Below are 12,070 nucleotides of genomic sequence, written 5' to 3' on the forward strand. Positions count from 1 at the left end.
TTTAGCATCTGCACTGGTGAGATGTCACTGACTGTTGGGATGGAGATGCCCGGCGTCCTGAAATTCACAGAACAGTTCTGACTTCCCTGGGGCTGTCCCTTATTCTGCAGTTGGAGTCCTTCCTTTATTTCGGGAGTGCTGGGGCTGTGGTGCAGTGACATGACGTGATGACACTGCGTAGGGAGGCTCTTTCCTGATTGCAGGAGGAGAAGATCATGATTTTGTGGTGGCACTCCTTCGCATGCTTGTTTTGTTCCACCAATCAATGGGAAAGGCACTGAAACATTCTATGGTCTCATGTTTGAGTAAGATGGGCTCCCCCAAAACCTGCCCTTGTTGGGGTTGCCTTAATCCGAATGCGGAATCTGAACTGACATCTGGAGTTACACTCTATGTGGAATCACCCTGGGCCCATTTTACAGGGCACAATGGCATTTTCCTTTTGAGAAGTTCTTATCTGTGAAGCACCCTCACCAGAGGGTCTTGGAGAAGCTGGAACATATTAGTGTTAATGAATCACCATGATGCATGGGCAGTCAGTAAGAGCCAGATTGTCCCTGGTCCTTAATGGGGGTGCAGAAGGGTGTGTGGGAATGAGGAGACTTGCCACCCCTTGAATTCTATGAGCAAGGATCAGGGACAAGTGCAATCTCTGCCCTTTGGGGAGCATAGAACCTGCTCACTCTGTGCATCTAAATGTACGATCTAGCCCTAATTTATCCTCTTCCCTGCTATGTCACTTGGATAACTGTGCTGTTACGGTCTCATGCACTACTTGATATTCAGTGAAACTTGGTGATTCCAGGACTTCACGTGCTGAGAGCATCACTGCTGTCATCAGTAGGGATCTTCTCAAGGCCCACCATTTGCATCTGGATTTGGAGCATGGACCGTCTTTTTTGTCTGTTTGTACAGTACCTAGCACCATGGGGTCCTGGTCCATATCTGGGGCTCCTGGGTGCTACCACAACACAATATAATAAATAATAATAGGTTCTGATTTATATCTGCCCCCTAATTCAGGAGGGTCAGCTCTGCGCCCAGTCCAAGTCATGAGCTTGATTGTAACCTCCCTTACACCAGTTTGACTCCAATGCAACTACAGTAACTGCAGCAGAGTCACTCCTCATTTGCACTGGTGCAAGTCAGACCTGAATCAGGGCCTATATATGTAAAGTTTCCCTTTTAAGGCTTGCATATGTATAGTCATTAACTACTATTAAGTGGTTACTGTTATTAATCACTATAATTAAATGTACAAGTGTTAGTAATCAAATTATTTTCCTTCTGGATGTCAGTTGGGAGACAGCATGATCTAAAAGATGCTGTATGGATAAAGATGACTTGTACTTGTCCTCTCTTTGCATTGGAACACCTCATTTCCTACCCCAAACCATGCTCTGTGGACCCCATCACTAGGATCTGAGCACCTCACACTATTTAACCTATTTCTCCTCAAAACACCTCTCTGAGGTAGGAAAGTGCTACTGTCCCCATTTTGTAGGGAGGGAAATGACACACACAGAGATGAAGTAACTTGCCCAAGGTCATAAGGGAAGTCTGTGGCAAAGCAAGGAATTGCACTGGGGTCTCCCAAGTGTTAGATTATTGGGCTAGCCACTGGACTCTCCTTTCTCTCTGGTTTGGAGCACAGGGCCCAACAGGCATTCCTCACTCATTTTCATTCACATGCAAAAACAGCTCTTGAGATAAAATGTAGCCCTTGGATTTAATGTAATTGCTAGACTTTTAGGGCTGGGTTGTACAACCCTTCCTTTGGTGAACCCTTACCCACTCAAATAGTCCCATAGACGGGAGTAAGAGTTGCACAATTTCTCCCTCAAGCTTCCTGTGACCTCTGTCTCCACAGCTGTGTCTTGCACTTTGCTCTACTGAACACAATCGGACGCAGTGGTGCCTTGGAACCCATTGTGAAACTCATTTCTGCATTGAGAATCTACAGTGAGAAGCTGAGATGAAAGGGCTAGAATCCTCTTTCAAATTCTGCCAGCTTGTCTTTTTCCACACAGTGATCTTTGGCCTGATTAAGTATTGCCCTCCAAAATACAGAATAACTGTGGAGGAAGTGGGAAAAAATCACCCACGTGGAAATGTTATCTCTGAGCCCATGTCAGATGATAGTCATTCTTTAACACATACTGTATCTGGAAGAGGGGATGTATATTTGTCATGCCAAAAGGGCAATTTTGTGCACTTTCGTTTGTTTGCAGATTTAATAATATATCCATTGTGACAAAGTTCCTCCTCTGCCTTGGCGGGTCCTGCGCTTATTGGCGGATATGCTTGCCTCAGAGATACACAGCAGCCCTCAGTTTGGCCACTTTTGCTAGTGGCTCAAACCTGCCATTCACTCAGCTAACCTCATCCCTGGCCAGCATGGGGAAAAGGAAGGAGAACAATCCCCACAGTCTCTGCTGGTCCACCTAGTGGGTTGGGGGACAGGCCAGGGACCTTCCCCTCTGGTGGGACCCACAGTCCAGGTCAACTCCTCCTCCCTGTATCCAATAGGGAGTTGGGGGGAACCCGGGCCTGCCCTCTACTCTGGGTTCCAGCCCAGGGTCCTGTGGATCACAGCTGTCCACAGTGTTTCGTGTAACACCTGTGTGACAGCTACAACTCCCTGGGCTACTTCCCCATGGCCTCCACCCAACACCTTCTGTATCCTCACCACAGGACCTTCCTCCTGATGCCAGATAGCATTTGTACTTCTCAGTCCTCCAGCAGCACACCCTCTCCCTCTCAGCTCCTTGCACGCTCCGCACTGACTGAAGTGAGGTCCTTTTTAAACCAGGTGCCCTGATTAGCCTGCCTTAATTGATTCTAGCAGCTTCTTAATTGGCTCCAGGTGTCCTAATTAGCTTGTCTGCCTTAATTGGTTCCAGCAAGTTCCTGATTGTTCTGGATCTGCCCCTGTTACCTTACCCAGGGAAAGGGGACCTGCTTAACCTGGTGCTAATATATCTGCCTTCGATCACTCTCCTGTAGCCATCTGGCCTGACCCTGTCACACCATATAAATATATCAATAAAAAGGCATTAAAAGAAGATTAAAGGTGCACAGTGACATGATCCAGAGGATATATCTACACTGCAATCACAGGATGTGATTGCATCTCATCGAGACATCCCTGAGCTAACTTTAATCCAGATAGTCCAAGTAATTACCTAATGTCCTGGGCAGGCATTGTACACACAATGTTTCTCTATAGACGTAGATACAAATGCACAGAATCTTCCAGTGCTGTCTATTTCTCAGACAGAACCAGAGGAAATACCATACTGGATTAGACCAGTGAATCACCTATTTATTTATGTACTGTTTAGATTTGTTTGATTTTAGTTTGGGGGTTTAACATCTAGCTAGCTAGTACTTACCTGAGGGGAAGGCTGGGGTTTGTAGTCCCTGTGCTGAGGCATACCTGTCAAATTTCTTTATGATGTGTGAACTGTAGAAGAACTTAAAATATGTTTCTGACATGGATGGATATTCTGACAATCCATCAAGTGGATTTCTAATGACACTTGAGTTGAGTATGTTATGTTGATGGATGACTGCACAGAAAATTAGTATTTAACCTACAAGATCTTAGAATCATAGAATATCAGGGTTGGAAGGGACCTCAGGAGGTCATCTAGTCCAACCCCCTGCTCAAAGCAGGACCAACCCCCAACTAAATTATCCCAGCCAGGGCTTGGTCAAGCCTGACCTTAAAATCCCCAAAGGAAGGAGATTTACCGCCTCCCTAGGTAACCCATTCCAGTGCTTCACCACCCTCCTAGTGAAAAATTTTTTCCTAATACCCAACCTAAACCTCCCCCACTGCAACTTGAGACCATTACTCCTTGTTCTGTCTGTGGCCTTGTGTTTAACTCTGCTCCTGATGGATGAGTTATTAGTTGTTTTACTCTACAAAGGGGAAAACATTGCAAGCTTTTTAGGCCAGGGACCTTGTCATCTTCTGTATTAAGAATGGGCCCAATTTTCTCAGATCTGCAGTTTCTGCTGGAATCGAGGTAGGTGCTCATCGTCATTGAAAATCAGGCCCCTCTGATTTTACACGTCTACAGAAACTTTAACTGAAGGTTTTAAACAACACCAAGTTAGATCTCACAACAGGAAAGGGTATTGGAGATGGTGGGATTGCTTTCTCCCACCCATGAAATGCAGCCACCTCTGGGGAGGGGAGGGAATAAAGCAGCTCTGCACCTCACAGCAACACTACACCAGCAATTAGGACAGGAGGTGGAGAATATCTTTTCCCAGTCAAAACCGATGAGGGAGCTGAAGTAGGGAAAATGTAGTTACCTGAGTTTAGCCAGAATAACGGAGGTGACACCCCTTATTTTAGAAAAAGTGCCGTGGGAACTTGAATACCACAGGAGGTCAGGACCTGGATTTATGTCTTAGCTACAAGAAAGAGGAACAGGACAACAAAGGCTGGGTTAAAGCAAAGTCACAAGTGTATGTAAAGCCACTGAGGAGTGGTCTCCTGCATTCTCAGTTCTTGTGGTCTCCAGACTCTACTGGAGTGAGGAATCGAAGCAGGGGAAAAGTCAGTGTCTGAATTATCCCACCTAGGGGAGTTGGTAACGCTGGTTATGCCTAGACAGACACCGCTGTTGGGATCCTGCTTGCCTTTCCATCAGCTCCTTCCAGCCCTGTCCATACTCAAAAATGACTCTGATCCAAGGCTAAGTGTTACAAGTAAGGGTTTCTAGCACCCATTGGACTTGCATTACTAGCCTGGCTCTGTAAATCAGTTCAGTGTGTCCACACTCAGCACTCTGTGGCCTGGGCTTAGTGGTTCCTACCCCATAGTTGAGGGGGTGGGCCTTTAGTTTTGTGTGGGCCTGGACCCGACTGTCCTAGTATCTGCAAATAGTACACAGCACTCCTATGCTGTAGCGGGTTTCCCATTCCACAGTTCCCAGCACGGCTCCCCAACAAGGGGTTGTGGGAGAACCTGCAAATCACTGTGGGAGCAGAAGCGTAGTCTGAGAAATAGGGTGAACATCCTACAACCTCCCTCCAGCCCCCACTGGATGCACTAGGGCAGCTGTAGATGGCTGCAGGGCATTATGGACAGCTACAAGGCATTTCATTTACTGCACGTAATGACCTGGGAAGGGGCCCACAAAGTCCAGGCAGGTTCCTGCAGGGTGAGGCAAGAGTAGCGAGGGATTGTGCCAGAAAATGGCCGCAGTGCAGCTGTGACACCTTCCCAGCCTCTCTAACTTGGGAATGGTTTGACCAGAACCAGTTTGGGTGGAGGCGTTCATAAGACCAGCTCGGAGATGGTGCAGTCATTATCTGGCAACAGGTGCTTGTGTGTGTGCAAACATCAGCCTGCCCATATTAGCACACAGGATGTCCCTTTCTCTAGCAGGGGGTGCAGGAGCCTTCCATGTCATGCTTAGAAGTGAGATTAAAGCTGACTAGACCCGCATATTCCAACCCAGGCAGAGAACAAGGAGTTCTGATTGCTCTCTTCAAACTAACTAGCTCCTGAGGAGGGAAATCCCAGTCATAAGGCATGGTGAAGAGTTACACCATGGGCCAGCTCTGCAGATGGCATACACTGGTGTTGTTCCACTGACTTCAGTAGAGTCTTGTTGACGAACTACACCAGCTGGGGATCTGGCCTATGGCATCCGAGCACAGAGTCAAAGCACGTTTGGAGAGTGTGGCTGCCGGCGGTGGTGGACTTGGGGCTCATCGAAAGCACGGCTTCGAGCCTGATTCTGAGGGGTGAGCACTCGCAGCTCCCACTGAAGGCAACTCATTGCCACCTGTAAAGTTCAGGCTGCTAGTGATCAAGCCCTCATAATCCATTCCTGTGCTCTTCTTCTCCACTCACCTTCCTCTCAGGGAGCTCTGAAAGGCCTGGGAATTTGGAGGCCGGCCTGAGAAATCTCTGAGAAGCCCGAGTGTGTGGTTGAAAGCTGGTACAGTGTGGCCTAGTGGCTAGGAACCTAGACTAAGAGGAAAGCTTAGTTTTATTGCAGGTGCTGCTGTGTGACTACCCTGTGCCTCAGTTTCCCTAGCTGTAAAAATGAGGTTAATGATACTTACCTCCTTTCTAAAATGCTATGTAAGAACTCAGCAGGATCATTAAATGTGTATGCAGGCACCCATGTTCTGTAACTGCTGTACACCCCCAGTGCGCTCTGTAAATGATACAAAAGACAGAACAATCATTGGTAGGGTCAGCACAATACAGAGAACTTGAAGGTATAAGAGAATTAAAAGGGAAGGGGGAGAAATCTGGGCAGAATCATGCCCTGCTCCCCAAAATTTTATCATTTACAGGGTGGCGAATAAACCACCTCTGCCCAAGGAAACGCCCTGCATAATTCTCACAGGGGGACAAAAGGATTAGAGGGACAAAAGGATCTGTACAATGAACAGCTGGCCGGACCCCTGCACTTGCATTTCATTGTTTGCAATTTGTAAAATAGGTACAGGATAGCAAAATGCTAGAGCCTCATGGCACTATGTGTGGAAGTAGAGGTTGCTGTCACCTACTCTTTAATAAGAACAGTACATGTTGCTCTGGTATAATAAAGCATATGGAGTCCTGCTGGGTTTGGTTCTTGTGGGTTACATTATTTGATCCCTGCAGCATCTTTTCTTTGGGGTTGACACACTTTTGGTTTGCTTGGCGTTTATGGTTCAACTCACCCTAAATCTCCAAGGGGAAAGTCCCCAGGCATTAGCCCTCCCCACCCTTGCTCCTTCCTTCCTAACTTTGCCTTTAGATGATTCTGGAGGATGGAGGGACCGAACAAATCAAATCCATCTTAATGAAAGCCAATGCAGTATTTAAAATGCTATGGATGCCTAACAGTGACTAGATGCTACTGCGACTGGTGCTCTGTACATACAGAAGATTGTAATCAGCAAGCACTGCAATCGATTTAACTCCTGTGTACTCTTAATGGCAAGCACCAGGTACTTGCACCAGAATAGAAATGCAAACTCAGCCTGAAATCAGGGTTGCCGGGTGTCCGGCTTTTGACGACCCTGGTGGCTCTGGGCTGCACCACTGACCGGGCCGTTAAAAGTCCAGTCAGTGGCGCTGCAGGTCTAAGGCAGGCTAGTCCCTATCTGTCCTGGCACCTTGCTGCACCCCAAAAGCAGCCAGCAGGTCTGGCTCTTAGGTGGGGGGGGGGGCATGGGGCTGTGTGTGCTATCCCCACCCCAAGCACTGGTTCTGCACTCCCATTGGCCGGGATCCTGCCTTAGCCCCACTGCACCGCTGACTGGGAGCCGCCCGAAGCAAGCCCATGCCCATGCCCCAAACCCCTGCCCCAGCCCTGAGTTCTCCCACCAAACCCCTCATCCCCGGGCCTACCCCAAAGCCTGCACCCCCAGATGGAGCCCTCACGCCCCCCCCACTCCAACCTCCTGCCCCAGCCCAGAACCCCCTCCTGCAGCCCAAACCCCTCATTTCTGGCCCCACCTCGGAGCCTGCACCCCAGTTAAAGCCCTAACCGCCTCCCGTATCCCAACCCCCTATCCCAGCCCAGTGAAAGTGAGTGAGGGTGGGGGAGAGTGAGCCACCGAGGGAGGGGGAATGTTATGAGCAGGGGGCGGGGCCTCGGAGAAGGAGCAGGGCTAGGGTGTTGGTTTTGTGCAATTAGAAACTTGGCAACCCTACCTGAAATACTGGGACGCTAGCCAACATTGTGGAATCCATCACTGGAGATTTTTAAGAGCAGGTTAGACAAACACCTGTCAGGAACGGTCTAGATAATACTTAGTCCTGCCATGAGAGCAGGGGACTGGACTAGATGACCTCTCGAGGTGCCTTCCAGTCCTATGATTCTACGATTCTAATATCTTGCTGTTAAGTGTTCAAGCTTGTAATTTACTAACGAGGTTGGTAGGGAGCCTGGTAATACACCTAGAGAACTGAGCACTTCCCCCCCGACCTCAACCCATGTGCCCACACTTTTTTTTGTAATCAAGAAAAACACCTAACAACCTAGGAAATTAAGTGCACAAATACATTAATCCCACATGAAGGGTTAAGCACTAAAAGGTCAGGAAAGGCAAAAGTTATGACTGGGTGCACAAACCACTTCCTTTTGTGCATAGGCTTTATGATACACCCTTTAAAGACATGAACACTGATTATATGAATTACTTGGGGAGTATGTGAGGTTGTAGCAAATGGTGAATTATTCACAGTTATCAGAGAAACCGTATGTAATCACATAGTCAGAGACTACCGTCATCGTGTAAAGGCGCAAGGACAGTCACAGAGGAGCAGCCCTTGCTTCTGCAGTTCCTCACTTTTGCATGCTGAATTGTGCAACTTTAGGCCTGGTCTGCACACGGTGTTGGTCCTGATTTAGCTATGTCGGTTAGGGGGGCTGCTTTTATACTGCCATAGTGAAAACAGTACAACACCTGCTGTGAATGCAGTGAGACCAGTGTAAAGGTGTTTAGACCAGGATAACTTTATTTCCCAAAATTTAGGGGAATAAGTTATACAGGTATAACCATCCCCACACTAGGAGGTTCTGCTGTAACTATAGCGGTGTCTATAGTTAAAGCAGCAACACAGCTGTGTGTTGACCAGCCCGTAGTGTTGCACTGTCACAGGTTTTGCATTCAATAGCTTGTGGTCTGTTGTCAGTACGGCTGCAGGGGTATAAGCACCCGGCCTATGTTGCTGCCAACCAACTCTCACTGGCAGAAGCGTTACACACGAGTCGAATTTGGCTGATCATTTGCACAGTCGCTCAGGCTTGCCTTCCCTTCAGCCAGGTGTAGCTCAAGCGTTACCCCTCACCTGACTCTGGTGTGCACACAAAAGTTCGGTGGTGCTTTAAACTCAAGCTAGCTGGCCTGTGAGGGGGTACGAGTTGGAATTCAAGTGGGGCTGTTCCAGCTAAGAATGCAGTGGGGATGCAGCGCCTCTGTGCTGCTAATGCAAACACTCTGCTGCGAATCGGATCAGTCTGTGCAGCTCGGAGTGTTGTTTTGCCGTGTGAGCGCTTTCACTGGAGCTGGCTAACTCAGGGAGAATTAACTCAAGTGGAGATAACTTGAGCTAATGCTGCAGTGAAGACGAGCCCTTAGTTACACTGGAGCATACTGATATCCAGCTGGATGAAAGGTCCCATACAAACGCAGTATCGATATCCGCACTTGGTGCGCTCAGGTTTTTGCCAGCCATTGCTGGGCGGCCCATTCGTCGCTTCTTGATGTTTGCTTGTTGTGTCTGCTAAAGGACCTGCGTAGACTTGAAAATGCCCACATGCATATCTAAGCCGGACAGTTTAGCTGTTCTTTTAAGTGATGGTCAAAAGCATCTAGAGTTTGCGAACTGTGCCTCTTTTTGGTGCATTATAAATCTAAATAAAACTAATTCAAAGCTGAGCTTGACATCCGTCTCCAAACAATGGTTCAGGAATAATGAAATGAGACACACGTTTTTAACATCAAGGGCAATTAATCATTGGAAGGGTTACCAAGGGATGTAGTAAATTCTCTACATCTTGGGAGTCTTTCAATCAGGATTTGATGTCTTTCTAAAAGAGAAGCTCTCATTCAACCACAAATTGTTGGGCACCATGCAGGAATTCCTGGGTAAAATTCTCTCCTGTGTTATGCAGGACTAGCTGATCAAAGTGGGCTCCTCTGGCCTTAAGATCTATGACAGCTAGGAAACCATTTCTACCACAAAGTACCGGGGAAAGACGAGACAACCCGTTAGAGCAGAACTTTCTTGCAGTTCTAATTATTCTGTGACATCACAGAACTAATGACCAAGGCAGCTAGATGAACCCTGATGCTCTTTTAGGCTCTAATCCTGCAAACTTTTGTGCATGTGCTGGACTTTACTCATGTGCATAAATGAAGTACTTGCATAGGTGTTTGCAGGACTGAGGCTTTAGACTCAATTGCAGTTGTTATCAGCATTGCACTGTACCTTTGGATCTGATTTTTCTGGGTCGAAGTCCCGTTAGGTACCATAGCAGTGCTTGGGCTGATATATGGTGACACTGATCAGCCATGTGCTGCTCACAGCAATGTGGCATTATCCTGATTCTTGAGCCTATAGAAAAGAATGAGTATTTTTCTCAAAAACATAAAATTAGAGGTGGAAACTATCTGTTAAGACCAATCAGGGAAGCACAGAGTCACAGACAGAGGACATATAACATGCTAAACTGATTTAAAATTTTGTATTAAAGCTAATGCTAAAATTATATAACACACAGGTTAAGGAAAGCATGTCTGTACATCTGGGTATAGTGCTTATATTATCCAAAAGTACAAAGTTTGGCTTAAAAGTCATAGAACACTTATTGTACATAATCTGCAATATTCCAAATTAAGGTTAATAAATTTAACAATACAATTTAGATATTAGCATACAAATATCCGGGTACATCACTCATGAAAAGTTATACAGAGAGTTGGTTGTGGAAAGCAAATATAGCAATGAGTGAAGATTGTCTCTTGGTAATTGAGAATTTAGGATAGGTTGTCTGCTAGAAAATACAATCCATCAGGAAAGTATTCCAGTTACTTTCCCGATTGCGCTTCTCATCGGCTCTCCAGCTCATCTCCGATGGTATTGCTGATGTCCGGTGATGTGTTCTAGGTAGATATCCCTTCACTACCTGATAGCATCCGACACATGATTGGCCGCATCAGCCGAGTGTAACGCTGACCAATTCTGCATTCCTGCAACACTTGCTTGTTGCTGGGGTCCTATTTGTTCAGGGCTCCAATGATCAGAGCATGAGTTTCAACCTGGTAACCCCTAGCTCTTAAAGTGTCAGCCAGAGGAGTGTATTTCTCCACCTTTTGAACTTGAGCTTTGGAGAAAGCCAAGGTCCTGTTCTCAAAGGGCACTGTGATGTCCACCGTGACGATCTTCTTTTGGTTCTCATTGGTGATGACAATGTCCGGTCGCAATTGGCTGTCTGTTCCAGAGATGGGGGAGTTCACGGCCACTTAAACTGAATCTTAGCCTAAAAGGTCAACTATACGTAAAATGGTTTCTACAGTCAACTCTATGAACTCTTGCAAATAGACTGTATGAGACTCTCAGGTGAAATCTTGGTTGATCCAGAGCTGTCTATATACCAAGGATGTCCCTGTCTCAGTTATTTCTGTATGACAGCTGAACATAATCTAAATAAACAGTGTGTGTAGCACAACTCATTTCCTTATGCAGAGTTTATGATCTACCTGTTCAAGACATATGGATTCCCTTAGTTACAAATATATTATTGTTCAGAGTACTTGACCAAACATAGACAAGAACCCTGCCCCTAAGTACTGATCATCTAGTGATGCCTGAGGTAACAGCTAAGGTATAAGGACTTCTGATAGCAGTGGCCAAGTAAGTCCCACACTATTTGCACCAGGCACATTCATAACTCACTGGGAGATGTGATTATACACAGTTATTTATCTATGGAGATTTTTATGCCATGCACCTTGCTGTAGTATCTGAGCACTTTACATGGAGATTGTGGAATAATTTCCTCTCTACTTTCCCTGGGGTAATCGTAACAATTTGCAAGTCAATAATTATTTCTCTGTGTCTCTCTCTGGTCCCTGTGCATGCATACATACACACAGAGCAAACGTCCTGGAAGACTTGGGAGTGCATTTTTCCAAATATCCAGTGTGAAGCTCACTTTGAAGCATCCATTCTGTACTCACCTTCTCCCCAAAATACAGCCATGTAAAAACAAACTTATTTAAACTGATGCAAGAAAAAGAAGATAGAATAGAGAGGAAGGATTGTCTTGTGGTTAAGGCTCTGGGAAAGCTGGGTTTTAGCCCTGCCGCTGCCACTAGCTTGTTGTCAGACTTTGGGCAAGTCACATCACCGCTCTGTGCCTCGGTTTCCCCATCTGTACAATGTGGATTTTAATTGCTTACTTACCTCCCGGGGGAATGTGTAGCTTTATTCATCATTGTCTGCAACGAGTCCAGAGATCTACGGACGGATCGAAGTGCAAAGGTTCCGTATGCAGATTTTTGACTTACAACTGGAGTCCTGTTGACAGCGGAA

General features: G+C 46.6%; 1 long non-coding RNA gene across 2 annotated transcripts; it reads right to left on the minus strand.

Moving 5' to 3' along the window:
• Positions 1-4,331: 4,331 nt before the first annotated feature.
• Positions 4,332-12,070, minus strand: LOC311519913. 2 transcript variants are annotated; one of them, XR_014711416.1, is made up of 4 exons: positions 11,942-12,046; positions 9,965-10,090; positions 6,094-6,188; positions 4,332-4,428 (listed from the first exon to the last, which is right to left on the minus strand). It is a non-coding gene; the product is annotated as an uncharacterized lncRNA (long non-coding RNA). The 2 variants fall into 2 exon arrangements; XR_014711415.1 differs by lacking the exon at positions 9,965-10,090 and having other exon boundaries at positions 11,942-12,070.

The sequence above is a fragment of the Lepidochelys olivacea genome (genome assembly GCF_965140295.1).
Source record: "Lepidochelys olivacea isolate rLepOli2 genome assembly, chromosome: 4".
NCBI lineage: Eukaryota > Metazoa > Chordata > Testudines > Cheloniidae > Lepidochelys > Lepidochelys olivacea.